General features: G+C 45.3%; 1 long non-coding RNA gene across 1 annotated transcript; it reads left to right on the top strand.

Moving 5' to 3' along the window:
• Positions 1 to 1,560: 1,560 nt before the first annotated feature.
• LOC144770204 (uncharacterized) lies at positions 1,561 to 17,213 on the top strand. The gene is made up of 3 exons (XR_013598828.1): positions 1,561 to 1,641; positions 15,788 to 16,167; positions 16,937 to 17,213. It is a non-coding gene; the product is annotated as an uncharacterized LOC144770204 (long non-coding RNA).
• The last annotated feature ends 1,222 nt before the right edge of the window (positions 17,214 to 18,435 follow it).

Genomic DNA, 18,435 nt, shown 5'->3' on the forward strand with positions numbered 1-18,435 from the left:
TTGTGATTAACAGTGTCAAAGGCTGCAGAGAGGTCAAGAAGAATCAGAAGGCACGATTTCCCCGAATCGTGTATATACAGCGCTATGGTATGACAGCACTTCCTTGATGTCTCTCCTGTTTTGTAAAACCACAAATTCATAGAAATAAGGACGCTATTAACAATAGCAGAGTTCAGAGTAGAAGCGTAACAGTGCAAGATGCACAAATATAATTAATAACCAAAGAAAGATCCTCCCCTACGTGCCAATAAACATTGCCTTGGTTTCCTTCCCCATTTTTACGAAGTAAAAGTTTGTGACATTATCAATCATAATCAAAATGTAGTACCTATTTAAAGAAGATCTTTCTATCCCGAGGAAATATATTACGAAAACAACCTTGAGGGCACGCTAACTTTCACAACTTGTGAATGTTATGATTATTAATGTTCACTGCCCCTGTGGAAAATCATAATTGCCATTATCATGTAACTGTTATAACAACAGAAATAAACATCTTCAGATGGTTGCTTTCTTTGCGATTTTGAGAAACAAGTGTCGGTTGAGATAAGATTAAGCAGAATTGCCAAGCACTTGAGAATCAAGAAAGGTCTAGAACTGCACAAACGAAAAAAGCAAAGTGTTTCAAGCACTAAAACAATCCAAACCACAACCTGAAAAGGAGCACCTTAGTAGGGTTTCTAAATAGCCTCCATCCCTGATGTGGAGCGTGGCCGCATTTAAACAAAAAAACAGCTGCACTGCCTCGTGGTAGGCGGTGCAAAACAAATGGATTTCGTACCTTTCATGAAGTGTCAATGATGACATCAAGGCCACACATTTGCACAACTCTAGTAACAAAAAAAGTCACGCCCTCGGTTTTTTTTTGACTGGTGCAAAACCTTAATACACAATTGGCAATGATGCGAGCTCTGACGTGTGCCCTGGTTGGGGGGTTTTCATGAGCTGATTCACTCAGTAGGCCATCAATCTCCTGGTATAACAATAAAGAAGGGATGCCTGTGGTAAGAAAGCGTTTGCATCCAATTTTAAGTGCAGCCTCAATTAGACCCAGGGTGCGGGTGCAGTTTACTAGTTAATTAGTCCAGGGATGCGGTCCTTTCATGTGTAATTCAGAACAGGAACACCTGGTGAGCAGCACTTCAAAGCGCAGGGGGAGGGGAAAACACAAACAATGCAGACGAGGTCACAAAAGAAGCAGCAGCAGACGAAAACCCCGCCCGCGTCCGACCTTCACCCTGCTGCATTTAAAGGGCACCTTCCTCCTCCTCCCCCGCCCCCCTCCTCAGCCCTCCACAGCCTTCAGAGAGAACAAACCACACAAGGCCCGCTGAGGGGCTCCCAAAGAATATGGCGTAACGCGTAAGCTAATTGTTTTAAAACCTAATTAAAAAGAAAACAGAATGAGACAGAAAGGCCTACCATGACTGAAATAATGGCTTCCAGTCTGGCGGAGAAGCAGGACGCACTGTCTATTGAAGCGCCACATTTTGCCTCGCGCACGCTGGGGAGTGCTAAGATTTTACCCCCACCTGCAAGTGCTGCTAACTTCAAATTAATTTGGAGGAAAGACACTGTCTCATTTCGACCCTTTTTAACTTAATATTCCCGACAGAACACGGAGACACCGGTGCTGAGGAGGTAATGAATTGGACAAGGCAACGAACGAGAAAAAGTAGCTTTTCTCACTGTGAACGTAAAGCTGTATGAGTCTGGTGAAAACAATATGCAAGAGCAAGGAGGGAATCGCCTTGTGACACGCAGAGCGATAGCAAACTACACCAATTTATTATTTATTTTTATTTAAAAGTTTTATATAGCGCTAGCTATACCCATAGGTATCGGAGCGCTTTACATACACACAGTAAACAGCAGAAGGACATTACATTACCTAGTTGAGCAGCAGTAAGGGAGCAAACCAAAGAAACAAAAATACAACAAGGGAGACAAATATGTAGTGCAGTGGAGGGGGAGAGAGCAATAAAAAGAAAAAGGTGAGAATTACATAGTCCGGTCACCCACTATCCTTGAATGTCCGGGGAGAGAGGAGACAGCTCGGATAAAGTAGTCTAGGTAAGTTGACGTTGGTCATGAACAGTATTTGTTTAAGTGATGGAGTTTCAGGTTCCTTTTGAAACAGGAGAACGAAGGGTTGCATCTGAGGACTACAGGGAGAGCGTTGCCCGAGAACGATCGGTATTGGGTGGTTTTCTTTTTCATTTTCGGAGGAAGGAGTGAGGTAGAGGTTCTCAGGGATCAGGATTGACCTGCTCTTTTCAGTTTGTTATTTAGGTAGTTGGGGGCAGGAGAGTGAAGGGTTTTGTGTGTGATGCAGGCCAGTTTATAGATACATCTCCCTTCCATGGGAAGCCAATTGAGGCAGTTGAGAGCTGGAGTGATGTGTTCAAATCTTTTAACTCCAGATATGAGTCGAGCGGACATTTTCAGCACTGCCCTTAGAGGGGCTAGGTGGGCTTTTGGAGTTCCTGTGAGGATGGCGTTTCCGTAGTCAAATTTAGAGAGAACTAGGGATTGGACTACTGTCTTGAGGTCATCGTGGGGTAGAAAAGGTTTCAATTTCTTGGGGTGTTTTAGAGAGAAAAGAGCACTTTTTGCAGAGTTTTTGATGTGGGCCTCCATTGATAAGTTCTTTGTCAAGGGTGATGCCTAGAGACTTAACTAAGTCGAATAGGGTAAAGGGGCAGTTTAGGGCAACCAGATTCTTGAGCCACTCTTGGATTGGTTGATGGTTACTTTTTGGAGAGAATAGGATTACTTCCGTTTTGTCAGGGTTGAGCTTTAAGTGGTTAACGTAGAACCAAGTTTGGATCTTGGTTAGGGTGGTATTGAGGAGTTGGATGTCGCTGGGGGATATGATCCTGAAATAGATTTGGGTGTCGTCCGCGTATCGGTGGTAATTCACTCCGGCTTTTTTCAATATGATTGTGAGGGGCTCCATGAAGAGATTGAAGAGGGACGGGGAGAGGATCGAGCCTTGTGGGACCCCAAGTGTTTAGTAGGCTTTGAGAGACAGGAATTAATTTTAATTTGTTGTGAGCGGTGTTGAAGGAAGGAGGTGAACCATTTTAGTACTGTGCCATTGATGCCGGAACGTTTCAACATGGTCTCCAGAAGGGCTGGATGGTTTACTGTGTCGAATGCCGCAGATAGGTTAATAAGGATGAGTAGGCAGGCATCACCTTCGTCTAGGGCCTTGTGAATGTCATCCGAGACGTTGAGCATAGCTGTTTCCGTGCTACAGCCTTTTCTGAAACCAGATTGAAAGGCGTCAAGGAGGTTGAACTCCTCAATGTGTTTATTGAGTTGGAGGAGAACACATTTCTCCAATGTTTTTGCAAGGAAAGGGAGGTTAGAGATAGGTCTGAGGTTGTTAAGATCATTAGGGTCATCCCCAGGTTTCTTGAGAATGGGTGTGATTTTTCCTAGTTGGAGGGAGTCGGGGACACAGCCTGAGGTGAGAGAGGCGTTGATGATTTTTGTCCAGAAAGGTGAGATGATGTGGTTGAGTTCTTTTATAATTGTGGAAGGGAGGGGGTCCATAGTGTGGGAGGAAGTTTTTAGATTAGATATTATATTGAAGACCTCGCTAACCGACATTAGCTCAAAGTCGGACCAATGCGCATTGTTTTTAAGATGGAGGTAGGTTTGATTGTCATTGTTAAGAGCTCTTTCCGAGAGGTCAGAGGAGGTTGAGGGGGGGCCGGTTAAGGGGGAGGTGGGTTACCGGTTTGTAAGAAGGAGTGGTCAATTTTAGAGACTTTATTAGTGAAGAAGGTGGCAATTTCTTCACATCGCTCATTGGTGGCTTCAATTTCTTGAGAGGGAGTGCAGTTAGTTTGGCTTTTAACAATGTTGAAGAGTTCTCTTGGTCTGTTTTTCACCTGATCGAGTTGGCCGCAGAAAAAAGATGCCTTTTCATTGAAGATGTGTTTTTTGTAAGACCGCAGAGCAGATCTAAGTTGTGTTAGGTGCAAGGTCGAGGGGTTTTGTCTCCACGACCTTTCCATTTGTCTGAGTTGACATCGTTCATCATTCAGCTCCACGTTAAACCAGAGTTTTGATTTGGTTCTCCTCGGTTGTTTGAGTTTGAGAGGAGCTATTTGGTCTAAAACCTCTGTCATTCTTGAGTTAAAGTGTGAAGTGAGGTCAACAGCTGACCATGATGAGGGATGGAGTTGCAGATGGGGATGAATCTTGGCTTCAAGATCGGATAAAGGTATTTCTTTGATGTTTCTGGTCAGGAGTTTTGGATTGACAACACAAATAGGTTGGAGGCTGGCAAGTGTGTCAATCCTGAACAGAATTAGGTGGTGGTTGGACCAGTCAATGGGAGAAATCTCTCTCAGGGAGATCAGATCGTTGCTGGTTATGATCGCATCTAGTGTAGCACCTTTGATGTGAGTTGGATTATTACAGAGTTACTTGAGGTTATATATTTCCAGAAGGTTGGAAAGGTTCAGGACAGTGGAGTCTTCTGGGCCATTCCAGTGGCTATTGAGGTCACCCAAGAACACGTCTTTAGTGTCTGTCAACGAGAATCGTGTTATTAGGTCTGTTAATTCCTCGGGGAAAAGGGTACGCTCTCCAGGAGGATGGTAGATGGTGTGGAATTTAATGGGTGGGGTGCCCTTGGTAGTGAGTTTGACGCCTAGGTATTCAAACAATCTGTATTCTGCAGGTTTAAGTTTGGTTATCTGTATTCCATCTCTATGAATGATGGCTAGTCCCCCCCTAGTTTTGATTGGCCTGTCTTGTCTGATGATGTTGTACCCTGGAGGGGTGAGAATGTCAAGAATGGGAGTGGAGTGGGCATTGAGCTAGGATTCTGTGAGGAAGGTGATGACAATTTCTTCAGCGAGAAGACTTTCAGCAATGACAGTAGCGTGTTGTACTGCTGATCTGCAGTTTAGGAGCATGCACGAGAGAGGACGGGGGTCCTTGATGGTGGGGGGAGTTAGGTGGATAGAGGTGTATTGAGCAGGGGGTCTAGGCGAGTAGACGGTATTCGCGATTCTGTTAGTGCCAATAATAACAGGGATGTGGAAAGGGGCTGACTTCTTGTCCAAAGCGAGGTGAGCGTCATAGAGCTCATCCGGTTTCGGTCCCGAGACGGGTTGGCTATCCTTGTTGGGACTGAGAGCCCCCGCTCGATGATTGGCTGGAGGGTCGAGGGGAGTTCTGTGGGGCCATGTGAGATGTATTGAGTGTAGTAGGAGCCCCACACCTCGGGGGGAGGTAGCACGGTAGCTTGGCCCTGTTAAGAAGGTCTTGTTGTAAGTAACGGAAATCAGCAGCGAGAGAGTTAATATTCTGCTCCATTCTGTTCAGTTGCAGTGCTATTGAGCTGAGGAAGTTTAAGGTATTAGGCAGGGGTCAAGGATGACTTGGGTCTATGGGGGGAGATTTAGCAGGGGTCAGGAGTTGGATGGAGTCCCTGGGATTAGGAGAGGGGGAAGGTTGTACGCGGTGAGTCGGTAATGTAAGGTTCGTATTCGAGGAGTTCGTGGAGGAGAGATGGGACAGGTGTCCAAGTGAGGAGGGAGAGAAAGTTTGGGACGGATGTCAGAGTTCCGGGCATTGTCAGAGAGATAGACAGTGGAGGCAGGTTGTGAAAGTGGGAGTGCAACAGCGGCAGCTGAGTAAGTAGTGGTGGAAGGGGGGAGAGAGACAACTGGGTTGTCAGAGCCAAACAACGAAGGGATTAATCTAGTGTTTGTAGGTTAGGGGCACTTTTGTCATCCAGGACTTCGGTTATTTCTTGCAAAAATACGGAAAATATGCAAGGGGTTTCAAAATTCCATGCGAGTTGTGCATTCACATGAAAATTGGTAGTTTAGCAAGTATTTTATTTGTGAGTGTAATTTCTGCTGATTCGTGTGAGGAAAAGCTAAGCAAGGTAGGTAGCTGCATAAAAAATGCTTTCAGTCTCCCGGGTAGCATGATTCAGATTTTCTGAGAAAAAAAGCTTTGAAACGTATATATTCGTATACAGAATGCTCACAGGTTTCTGGGAGGAGTGAGATCGACTCAACAGTGTGAGGATAAGAAAAGCGACAATCTTTGTGAACTACATATAAACCAGTACTTCTACGTCCTGCATCCCAGTCCTATCTATTACTTGTGAAGTGAGTATCAACCTTCAGACAGAAGTCTCACCCATGTACATGCCCGCCCCCCACCCCAGACACCATGAATAGCTTGCTTAGCCACCATCCTTCTGTGTTGCTTTTCCTGTCTCCGACTGAGACCGAAGCTAGGGCAATGCAGAAACGCTGGTTGTGCATGGGTCTTTTATTTAGAATTCCCTTTCATGATTGTCCTCTGCCAGGGGGATGGTCCTATATCAACACATGAATGAATGAATGAATGAAAAAAGAATTTATAAAGCGCACGTTCACCAGCGGTTTCTTGGCGCTTTGGGACAGACTGGGGCTAACAGCGGAGCAAAAGATTCTAATCAAATGCTTGTGCGAACAGCCACGTCTTCAGGGCTTTCCTGAACACCTGGTAGGAAGGGATGAGACGAAGGTCAGGTGGGAGGGAGTTCCAGAGGTGGGGGGCTTGTGAAGCAAATCTTAAGGCGCCAAGCTTTTTACGCTTGGACAGGCAAGTGGAAAGCAAATTGAGGCCCGCCGACCGGAGTGCTCGGGAGGGGGTGTAACGGTGGAGCAGAGCGGCAATGAAGGAGGGGCCTTGGTTTTTGAGGGCTAGGTAGGTCATACAGCCCACCTTGAAAAGACTCCGCTGAGCAACAGGAAGCCAGTGTAAGCTTTTTAGAAGTGGTTTCACAGAACAAGCCCTGGGCTGCCGAAAGACCAGTCTAGCGGCCTGGTTTTGAGCCAGTTGGAGTTGATGGGACTGGTAGAGGGGAATCCCGATATAGAGGGAATTTGCATAATCAATGCGGGACACTACTAGACCCAGTATGACGTGGACGAGGGCATCATAGGTAAGGAATCTGCTAATCTTCTTGATGCGGAGCAGGTGGAAAAATAAAGGCGGCATCACTGATTTAATTTGAGGTTTCATAGACAGATCCTTACTGATGGTAACACCTAGACTCTTAGCCGAGCTCGCCGGGCAGGGGGCGCCGCCTAGCATGTGCGGCCAGAAGCTGGGGTTCCAAGGATTATTCGGGGGACCAGTAAGCACCAGCTCAGTCTTGTCTGGGTTAAGCTTGAGCTGGTTTTCCCTCATCCAGCAGCTGATAAAGGTCATGGTGTTCTGGAAATTCGCCACTGAGGAAGGGGAAGAGTCAATATTGAAGATGAGCTGCATGTCGTCTGCATAGTTGAAAATTACCACAGGTTTCTCCCTGAGTTTGGCGATCAGCGGGAGGAAGTAAAGGTTAAATAGCAAGGGGCAGAGGGAGGAGCCTTGGGGAACCCCACAAGTCAGGTCCTTCGCCTTGGACATAAAGGAGCCAAGATGAACTGCTTGCTTACAGTCTTACAAAAATGAAGCAAGCCATCTAAGCGGGGTGTCCCTGATGCCGGCGTTCTCGATCCGCTGAATAAGGATGGAATGGTCAACGGTATCGAACGCCGCCGACAAATCAAGGAGCACCAAGGCCTGAGAGATGTTCTGGTCCGCCCCTTTCCTAAGTTCATCGTGGACTGCCACCATGACCGACTCGGTTGAGTGCTGGGGTCTGAATCCTGCCTGGTGCTGGTCCAAGAAGTCTGAGCTTTCGATAAAGGCGCCCAGGCAGCTGGAGACATGGGCCTCCAGTAGTTTCCCCAGGAAGGGGAGCAGGGAGATCGGCCGATAGTTACTAAGGGTGGCCGGATCAGCCCCAGGTTTTTTCAGGATAGGTGTGACAATGGCCGATTTGAAAGAACTGGGAACTATGCCCTGGCAAAGGGAATTGTTGAGCAAGGAGAGTGGGACTTCAGGGAGGTCAAGAAAAATCTTCCGAGTGATATGGGCAGGGCAACTGTCAGAAGGAGAGCCAGAGCGAACTCTGCAGAGGAGCGGAGGGAGGGTATCCATGGTGACAGGAGAGAAGTTCAGCAGGGAATTTGAATTTATTGGGGGGCAGCCTGTGTCGAATCCCAGGTCAGGGTTAGAAATGCTAGCTTTAATAAGATCAATCTTCTCAACAAAGTAATTATTGAGAGAGTCGCAGAGGGGCTGGGAGGACACAGGGGTCATCGTGATCCGGTCAGGTTTAGCATGCTCATTGACTATCGTAAATATCTCCCTAGGTTTATTGGAGGAATTGAGGATTTTCTGCAAGAAATACTCTGTTTTCGCTGAATCATGAAGAATTTCAAAGGAGTATGGAGCTGTGCAGGTATTACATTGTTGCACAGAAAGTGGCAGCATGGTATGCCCATCTTCAAATATGGAAAAGCGACTTTGCAACGGTTTGTGTCAGCTGTGCCTTTTTTCTCACATTATAGTGGATTCAGCAGTAGGGACTCACACGTTCAGACTATTAGTAAGTGTTTCAGGGTCACATAAGCGCTTTACTCCGGATGAACTGGGCATATGCGAACTTTCAAATTCTACAGTGTGTCTGCAAAGTCAGTGTATCAGAGGCTGGATTCAGACGTAACCATAGCAGGGAAACAGCCCACATTGGCGCTACAGACGACATCCATATGATCCTGGACAGAGGAGACATGGGCGCCCTCATCCTCGTAGAGGTCTTTTTGGCATTCAATTTAATGCCTGCATGAGATGGGAATCAAAATTCTCACTCTACACTTGATATGCTCCTTCCTGACCAAACTAACACAGTCAATCTGACTCCCTACTCTTCGATGTCTGCAACATCATCTGCAGAGTACCACATGGATCCTGTCTTAACCCAACGTCTTCAACACATCCAAGAATCCACTTGCAAGCATCTCCCGCACTCATGACATCAACGTCATATCATACGCTGACGACAAACAGTTTATATCTTTCATCTCAGGCAAAAATCCCATCAGTCGGAAAAAGTTTGCAGCCTGTACTACTGAAGTCACTGAATGAATGAAAATCAACTGTCTCAAACTTAACCCTGACAAAACAGAAGTTGTGATCTTCAGAAAGAGACCATCACCATGGGATTCCACCTGGCAGCTGGCTGAATGAGGATCTATGCCTCCCCAACCACCCATGCCAAGAGCTATGGGATCATCATTGACAGCCAACTCAACATGATCGTTCAAGTGAACACAGTAACAGCCTCATGTTTCCACACACTGAAGATGCTGAGGAAAATCTTCAAGTGCCTCCCAACCAGCATCTCTAAACAAGTCAAACGTGCCCTTGTGACTAGCAAGCTGTACTACTGGAACACCCTCTATGCCGGAATCAGCAAACATCTCCCCAGATGACTTCAAAACATTCAGAATTCAGAAACCAAAATCACACTCAGCCTACCATGCTGCACACACATCACACTTTAAAGAGCTCCAATGACTCCAAATACACTTTTTATTTATTTATTTTAAAAGTTTCATTTAGCACTAGCTTGACCCATAGGTATTAGAGCGCTTTACATACACACTGTAAAAAACATATGGAATTTGCATTACATAGTAGACAGGCAGTAAGAAAGCAAACCAGAGATACAAAAAATACAGCATAAAAATAAGGTGTTTAATACAATCTGTTCATCAACTATCCTTGACTGTCAAGAGAGAGGAGTAAACTCGGATATTGATGTCTAGGTTAGTTGACGTTGATCAGGAAAGTATTTGTTAAGGAGATGGAGTTTCAGGTCCCTTTTGAAAAAGGAGAAGGAGGGGTTGCATCTAAGGACTCCAGGGAGAGCGTTCCACATCCTGGGAGCGTTGCCAGAAAACGATCGGTTTGTGTGGTTTTCTTTTTCAGTTTCGGAGGAATAAGAAGGAGTGAGTTGAGCTTCACAGAGTTCTGGATTGACCTGCTCTTACCAGCTTTTTGTTCTGGTAGTTGTTGGCCGGAGAGTGAAGGGTTTTGTGTGTGATGCAGGCCAGCTTGTAAATACACCTCCCTTCCATGGGAAGCCAGTTGAGGGAGTTGAGAGCTGGATTGATGTGTTCAAATCTTTTTACTCCAGATACAAGTCGAGCGGCCATGTTCAGCACTGCCCTTAGAGGGGCTAGGTGAGCTTTTGGAGTCCCTTTTAGGATGGCGTTCCTATAGTCAATTTTAGAGAGGACTAGGGATTGGACTACTGTCTTGAGGTCATTGTGGGGAAGAAAAGGTTTCAATTTCTTGAGGTGTTTTAGAGAGAAAAAAGCACTTTTTGCAGAGTTTTTGATGTGGGCTTCCATAGATAAGTTCCTGTAAAGGGTGATGCCTAGAGACTTAACTGAGTTGGATAGGACGATGGGGCAGTTTAGGGCGACCAGATTCTTGAGCCACTCTTGGATTGGATGATGCTTGCTTTTTGGAGAGAAGAGGATTAGTTCCGTTTGATCTGGGTTGAGCTTTGAGTGGTTAGCGTTGAACCAAGTTTGGATCTCGGTTAGAGTGGCATTGATGTGTCGAATGTCGTTGGGAGACTTGATTTTGAAATAGATTTGGGTGTCACCAGCGTAAAGGTGGGAATTCACTCCATCTTTTTTCAAGATGTTTGTGAGGGGCTCCATGAAGAGATTGAAGAGGGACGGGCAGAGGATCGAGCCTCGCGGGACCCCAAGTGTGACTTTTGTTGGCTTCGAGAGACAGGAGTTGATCTTAATTTTGTTGAGTCCATTTCAAACTCCTCACACCTGCATTCAGAGCATTAAATAACACAGGCCCAACCCACCTCAACAACTGAATCTCATTTCTCAGGCCATCCAGACACCTCCACTCAGCCAGACTCCTACTTGCACAGATCCCATGCATAGGAAGAACCAATGGTCAGTTTCACCTACATCACTTCTAAAACCTGGAATGACTTGCCCCAACACAAGACAGAGTTTCTTAATTTCTGGAGTTGCACAGTAAGCTGAAGATCTGGTTTCCAGCCCTAGACCAGGTTAGAATTACAGCTACTTCTATGCCAGGTTTCCCACCTGGGTGATAGTGCACTTTATAAGGTAGGATACGATAGCATATCTTTCTTAGATTTGTCTGGTTCTGAGTGAGGCCGCAATTCTACCAGATAGACAAAAGATCAACTAAACTGGAAAGTATCCAGGTCCAATCGTAATTACACATGCATACATATGCCAAAATCTGGTGTCATCATGAATGGACATGCAGCAACCTTCATTGTACACTCTTAAATTAAAACATCTGCAATCCAACCAGGTTATGGGTGTGGCTTCACAGCAACGGAAAGAGTGTGGTAAAATTAGTATGTTTATGGCAAAGATGTATCGATTAGACCAGATGGAGTAGAAAATTCCATACTCTGAAATTGTTGATTCTTTTGAGGATGCCTTATGAAGAGGATGTACAGGGCTCATGACACCATCACTAAAGTTAACACAGATAAAATGTTTAACACTTTTTTTTTTAAGACATTTTTGCATGAATTAATGGTGCCTACACATCCCAATCATTAATTTCTGATTTCAAAGGTCTGTTAAAGTCAGGCGAATAGGAGTCTGAGCGTTGAGCTCTCCTGGAAGGAATTGAAGGTCAGATCAAATTAATTTTGGATGTTTCCATCAATGTTGTTAGATCATCAGCCTTGTCTGAAGGGGCAATTGTTACAGCCAAGAGGACCTTAGTATTAAAAACCCTGCTTACATAGTTATTCCAGAAAGTAGCTGCTCTTTTCAGGAAGTAATACAATTCAGCCTCGAGAGGGAAGAAAGGCTTCATCATCTATTTAAGGAACTTTAGCTTTCATTGTAATTCAGATGGCAGTAACAAATGATATCTGTGCTCCTCACAGAAGTCTAGGAAGTTATGCCAGGCTCTCAATACAGGAAACAAAGTTAGAGCTACACATGGATAGCACAGCAAAAATAAAAAACTTGTTCAAAGGGTAAGCAAGCTCATTCCTGCCTATGCCAGGATTGTCCCAGAACCTCCAGATGGTGGATGAATTCAGTCATTTAAACACCTGGGCTATGTGCATCAGAGACGCGTGCTTCAGGTAGTTCGAAAAGGATACTGAATAGATTTTATATTTACTCATCCAGATTCAGGTGTCAATACTACATCTTGACCGAGGAGCTTGGAGAAGTGAGTAGCTTCCAAAAAATCAACACATGAAGGAGACATGGAAGGGGAACTTACTCAATAATCTTTGTTGTGACTACTATGTCAGAGAGCAACAGAATGGTAATAGATTTGACATCTCAATGTCTGAGTGATAGCTGTGCAGTTCAAGATGGATATTCTTCAAAGAACCATACTTCTGATTCCCGAAGGGAGATTTTTAATAACTGTGTATTTAATTGACACCTTCTTTTTTGTTTCAGTTTCAACCCCCACCAGGGGTACTTATGGTTCAGTGTCAGAAGCAAACATTTTCAAGAGTTTCCACTTCACCTGTAGTCAGGTCCTGGATGTTTTCAAAAACTAGTAGCACCCACCACTGGCTGCCATTCATTCTCTTCAGGGCTGGAATGTGCCTTATGCACCAGCATGGCTGAGGTTACAAGGACTCACATCCACTTGCACTTTAGTTAGTTCCCTGGGCTGACTTCATCAGTATCCCGTATTGGTTCATCTCCCTACATATTGGCTCTCCGAAGTCTTAGGATGTCAAGAAAATATTATCGGCCTCACAGCAAGTGTAGCAGGAACTTCAATGTTGGCTGGACCTCTCAAATCTAACAAGGCAGTCTTCTATTTGACCAGGAGAGCCATGTGCTATCACAATAAACACAAACTTCTTCAGATAAGGAGCCATGTTGTGCAATTAGTCATTTCAGAGTCAATGGTCTCTGGTGGAGGATCCCCACTCAAAATATTGGAGAGAAATGAAGTCAGTGGATAAGGTGTTAAAAAGATTTAGGGTGTTACACCAGTCATCTTTGGGGTGGTCTTTACCCAGATGTATTCCTTTTGCCTAATTTTATGCTGATTCTTTTTGTTGGCCATAGAACTCTGAGCACATTACCACTGCTAACCAGTGCTAAAGTGCATGTGCCCATCCCCTAAACATGATGACATTGGTGAATACCTGATTGGCATGTTTGATTTACTAGCAAGCCCCTTGAAAAGTGGTATACTATATACCCAGGGCCTGTACTTCAAATGCTACTAGTGGGTCTGCAGCACAAATTGTGTCACCTGAATAAGTAGCCTTTCAAGTTTTTCTCAGACCTGCAACTGCAGTGCCTGTGTGTGCAGTTAACTGCCACTTTGTTTTGCCATTTAAAACTACTTGCCAAGTCTCAAACTCTCATTTTATTTCATATACATCCTACCTAAGCTGCCCCTAAGTAACCTTAAGGACACATTGCCATGTAATTAAAAGATAGGAAATGTGTGTTTAACCTCATTTGTCCTGGTAATAACAAACAGCCTATTTTATTTTTCACTACTGTGAGGCCGACTGCTCTCATAGGCTAGCATTCGAAATTCCTTAATACACTTTTAAGCTGTAATACCTTATAAAAGAGTAGTTTCTTTTTCATGTTTCAGATGTTTAGAGTGGCAATAATAACTCCTTCATACTGGTGAAGTTGGATTTAACATTACTGTTTTAGAAATGTCACTTTCATAAAGTTGACATTTCTCTGCATTTACTGCTCGGTGTGCCTGACTGCCTGCCCCTATTACATGTTTGGAATGGATGACAGCAACACTTTGTGCATTCCCCATAGACAGCCACAACACAGGAAGGATGGGTGTGTCTGAGTATCCATCTACATACTTCTGCATTCTGATGCCCTTAACTGGGCAGGATAGAAGGGAGGGGCTAACACTTTACTTGAATAGGCTGTGTCTTGTTGCAACACAAAGGACTGATTACCCCCCACAGATGGCCTGGAAGACAGGATTGGTTTGAAAGGGATCCTTTTGAACTTAAGAGGGTCGTTTCAAAGTCACCCCCCAAATCAAAGGTACTTTTGGGTTTAAGTACTGTGCTTCTGACCCCCTAAAATCAGATACTACTGGACTTGTAACTGAAGTTCTACCAGAAACACTGTTGTGCTGCTTTAAGGCCTCAACTGGACTGCTGATCTGGAAGGCCTATGCTCTGTTTGTTGTCCTGCTGCTCTCTGACTCCGCTAAAGGAGAGATGGACTCTACCTTCCCTCCAAGTGATCTCCAGGGGCGTGTTGGCTAGCCTCCTGTTGCTTGAGACTCAGGGATATCAAAGTTTCTCCCCCTGCTGCTGTGCCTGGCTCACTGGAAGTGGCCCATATACTTGCCACTCAGATTTTGGCGCATGTCCTGTCTGCGTATAGCAGAACTGGTGCATTAACCCAATTGTACGAGTAAAATCGGCACATCGCCTCAGAACCAGCTCTTTGCTTCCAGAGATTGACACCTCAGGACAGCGTATCGCCACAGCTGCAACTTAGTGATATATCGATGCATCCCCTCGATTGCGTGGCAGAATTTGGCACATCACTCGACTGATCTGGACTCTGCCACCTGTCTTCAGAACTGACGCATCACCTTCACTACATGGAGGAGATCGATGCATCTCATTGCTTGTGACCAGGAAAGATACTTTTTTCACTGGGGCCTGTGTGGATACAGTAGCCTGCCAGTACTCCATCGCAATTGGCCCGAACTTTGAGTTTTCCACGGTCCAGCATGATCTGAAGTAACGTTTTTAGTGCTACTTGCTTCTAAGCACTTTACTGCATTTAGGGGCATATGTATCAAGCTAATTTGAGGTCGCAAACACTGTGAATTGCAAAAATTGCGAATACCTATTTTGCGAGTACCGCAATCTGCTTATTCTCATTGCGACTTTGCAAATACCGACACGCTATTTGCGATATTCGCAATAAGTTTTGTCGCAAATTGCAAATTTGCAAAGCTATGTATCAAAAAATCGCAAATTCACAACATTTGCAATTTTGCTCCTGATTATTTCCACCAACTCTGAGCAGGTGGTAACCAGGTGCAACCTATTTAAACAGGCCCACAATGCTACAGGCCTATTCACAATGACAGCGCTGTATGTGATGGCCAGGAGGATGCGGATTCAAGCAGCAGCACAGAGAAGGAGGCGACAGGAACAGGTCTCCAGAGTGCGCATCACTCTGTTCCAGCAGACAGATGAAGAACTACATGAGAGTATAGCAGGACTCAGCTACCATACTGGACTTGAGTGCTGAGCTAAAACCTATGGTTGAGTACCCAACTCGCAGGACCCAAACCACACCACCACATGTGCAGGTCCTCTGTTCACTGCACTTACAGTCATCCAAGAGCTTCCAGGGGTTGATAGCGGCAGCAGCAGGGGTCTCCCAGAGTTGCCTGTCTCGCTTCTTCCATGCATTCCTGGATGCAATGGTACAGAGGCTACATCATCACATCACATTCCCTGCCACACAACAGGCATTGCAGCAAACCAAACTGGACTTCTACCAGATTGCACAATTTCCCCATGTCATTGGTTACATAGATGGTACCCATGGAGCCCTCTCACCCCCATCAAACAATGAGTATGTATTCAGAAACCACAAATCATACCATTCGCTCAACATACAGGTCATCTGCAACTTCAAATATGTCATAAGTGATATAGTGGCAAAATTCCCTGGCAGAACAGATTCCTTCATTTTTAGACACAGTGGGATATACTGACGTCTCACTGGGGGCGAATTTGGAGAGGGCTACCTGCTAGGTAAATGCATGTCAAGCACTCTTACATACAGTTAAGGGCTGAAGTGAGAGTACAGTGATTAACCACATGTCTTTCATCCTGCAGGTGACAGTGCATATGCAGTCCATGAATTTAGCCTTACACCGTACCTGAAACCGGCTAATCCCAGAGAGCGAAGATACAATCGCGCACGCACGTCAATGCGCTGTGTGATTGAGCAGACATTTGGTATTCTGAAGAGCAAGTTCCGCTGCCTGCATAAGAGTGGAGGAGCGCTACAATACAGCCCTGAGACCTGCTGTAAGATTATGGCTACTTGTGCCATGCTGCACAATATTGCAACTAGAAAAGGCATACCAGTGGAACTGAAATATACATAATCCGATGAGGATGAGGTACCAGGCCCACATTGCAGACCAGCAGATGTTGTACGGGCAGCTGTGAGATGACAGAGACATGATGAGATAACACACAACTATTTCTAGGTGAGTATTGATGAACAATGCAAATAATGATTTGAGAATGACTGTGTTATATTGTTCCTTTAGCTTCAGGTAAATTTCAGTCACACAGCATACAAACAAACTTTATGTGTGGCACAATCTGTTGCACATGTCATGTCCACAGTGCATGGCTGAAGGGTAAACAAAAGTCCATATGCCATTGGTTACTTCACCCATTGGCATTCTTCTGTGCTGTAGCACCCTGAGTCCTGCTGTGGCATGCTCAGGGTGCTGACTGCTCTTCCTTGAGGCATCCAATGGTGTTCCCTGCCTCACACTATTCCGTCAGGGTTCGGCAATTAGTGGGGTGATGCTGCTTTGGCTGGAGAGTTCCCCACTGTCCCCTGAGCCCATGAGACCTGTGCCACCTATGGTAGATTTCTACAGTTGGTCTACTGCATTTGTCACCTGCACCAGCCCTTTGGCCACATCCTGGCTGCAGTGTGCCATTTCGACCTGCATGGTCACTGTGTGTCGTGACAGCATGGAAGTGGCATTTGACAAGCGGTTGACCACCTTGCTGTATGTGTCCAGATAGGTGTTCAGATGTCGTTTCCCCCTGTGTCTGGATGCCTGGTCTCTTTTCATGGTAGCACAGAGTTCTTTTATTGCTCCCATCATTTCCCTGGTGCTGTTCTTACAGGCCTTATGTCCTTCATCAATTTTAACACTGAGCTATCTCCATGTCAGTAAGGTTATGGTTCACAGACACCAGCTGCCTGTGTATTGACTTCATGCTTCGTGTTTGCAGGTACTGTACCTTCACCTTGGTTCCTTCCAGGCCGGAAAAAAAAGTAGGATCCTCTACAGCTTCTGCGCTGCTGTGTGCCTTCGCCCTGGGTCTCCTACAAGTTTCTTCCCTACGGTGCACAGGAGGCTGATCTGGACCTGTTGTGCATGATTTCCTGCTCTGGCTTTGCCTCATCCCCTATGGACTCTGGTTCTCCCTCCAAAAGTGGGAGTGGAGTCACAATCTGACTGTGTCTCTGTGGGACAGGTGTTGGCAGTGTTGTCTGCTCTGTGTCCTCTTGCCCTCCCTGGTCCTCTGTGTGTGCTGCCTCCTCAGCTTCAGTATTGTCAGCTTTTGTTTCAGGTGCAACTGTAAATGAAAAATAACTTTTTTTGTGTGTTCTGCTTCCCATTGTTCACTGAATAAAGTTTTCTGCATTTAGGTTAGCTAAGTACTGTCTAGCCTTTTTTCCTTCACTAATTTGCTTCAACTGCTGTGTCTCATTGTTCCACCTTATTATGTGTGTGACTACATCTCCCATGATGCATTGCTGGGTGGCCTGGAAAATGTAGAATGGAGTTGCATTGTTACTTTGCAGTTGGGGCATTCCTGAGTGTGTGATTAAGTTGGCAATGTGTGAGGGCTGATTTAGCATGCATCTTACCTTATCTGGTGTTAAGCGTGTCGGAGCTGTCGATGTCAGCCACCCCGCTTATGCTTTCAAGATGTAGGTTGGACTCCACCAACTCCTCAAGGAGCATGGATTCAGTCTCATTGGATGTACCCCCACCAGTCTTCTTCACCTCCGCAAGCCTGGTTGCCACCTTGTCCTTGGACCTGGAGTGCATGTCATACCAGCGCTTGCGTAGGTCAGCAACGGAGCACTGTGTTACACCAATTGCATTCACCTTTGCCTGTATGTCCTGCCATATTTTACTTTTCTGTGATTCTGGGACATGAAGGCATTTTTTCCCAAACGACAACGGACCATCTCTTCAATCAGTACCTCCTGCACACTCTCACTGAATTTGTGCTTCCTTTTCCTCCCAGCCTCCTTATACTTCTCCTATGGATCCATTTGGTTTTGGTGGTGTTGCAGTCCACAGAGGTTTGCTTCTCCTCCCAGCCTCTCACACAGCCTCAGGCAATCAGGAACAGCATGGGCAGTCACACTTCCTGGGTGTGATGTTATCAAGCTGCACCTGAATAGTGGATTTGCTAAACTTGTGAATTTCTTATTAGCAACTTCGCAGATAAGGAATCGCTATTATGGAGTTCGCAAATAAATTCTGTGAATTTTAAGGAATCTCAAAATTATTGCGAACATTTATTAGAATCGCGTTTTGCGATTCTCAAATTGCGATTCACTAAAAATCGCGATTTCGGAATTCCAAAACACTTTTTTGATACATATGCCCCTTATTCCTTTAAAATTATATAATCTAGTTTTCTAAACCTGTGTGGAGTCTTTTTGTGGTTATTGAACCAATAACGCATGTAAAATCAAATGGGTCGAATCA

The sequence above is a fragment of the Lissotriton helveticus genome, chromosome 1_1, assembly GCF_964261635.1.
Source record: "Lissotriton helveticus chromosome 1_1, aLisHel1.1, whole genome shotgun sequence".
Taxonomy (NCBI): Eukaryota; Metazoa; Chordata; class Amphibia; order Caudata; family Salamandridae; genus Lissotriton; species Lissotriton helveticus.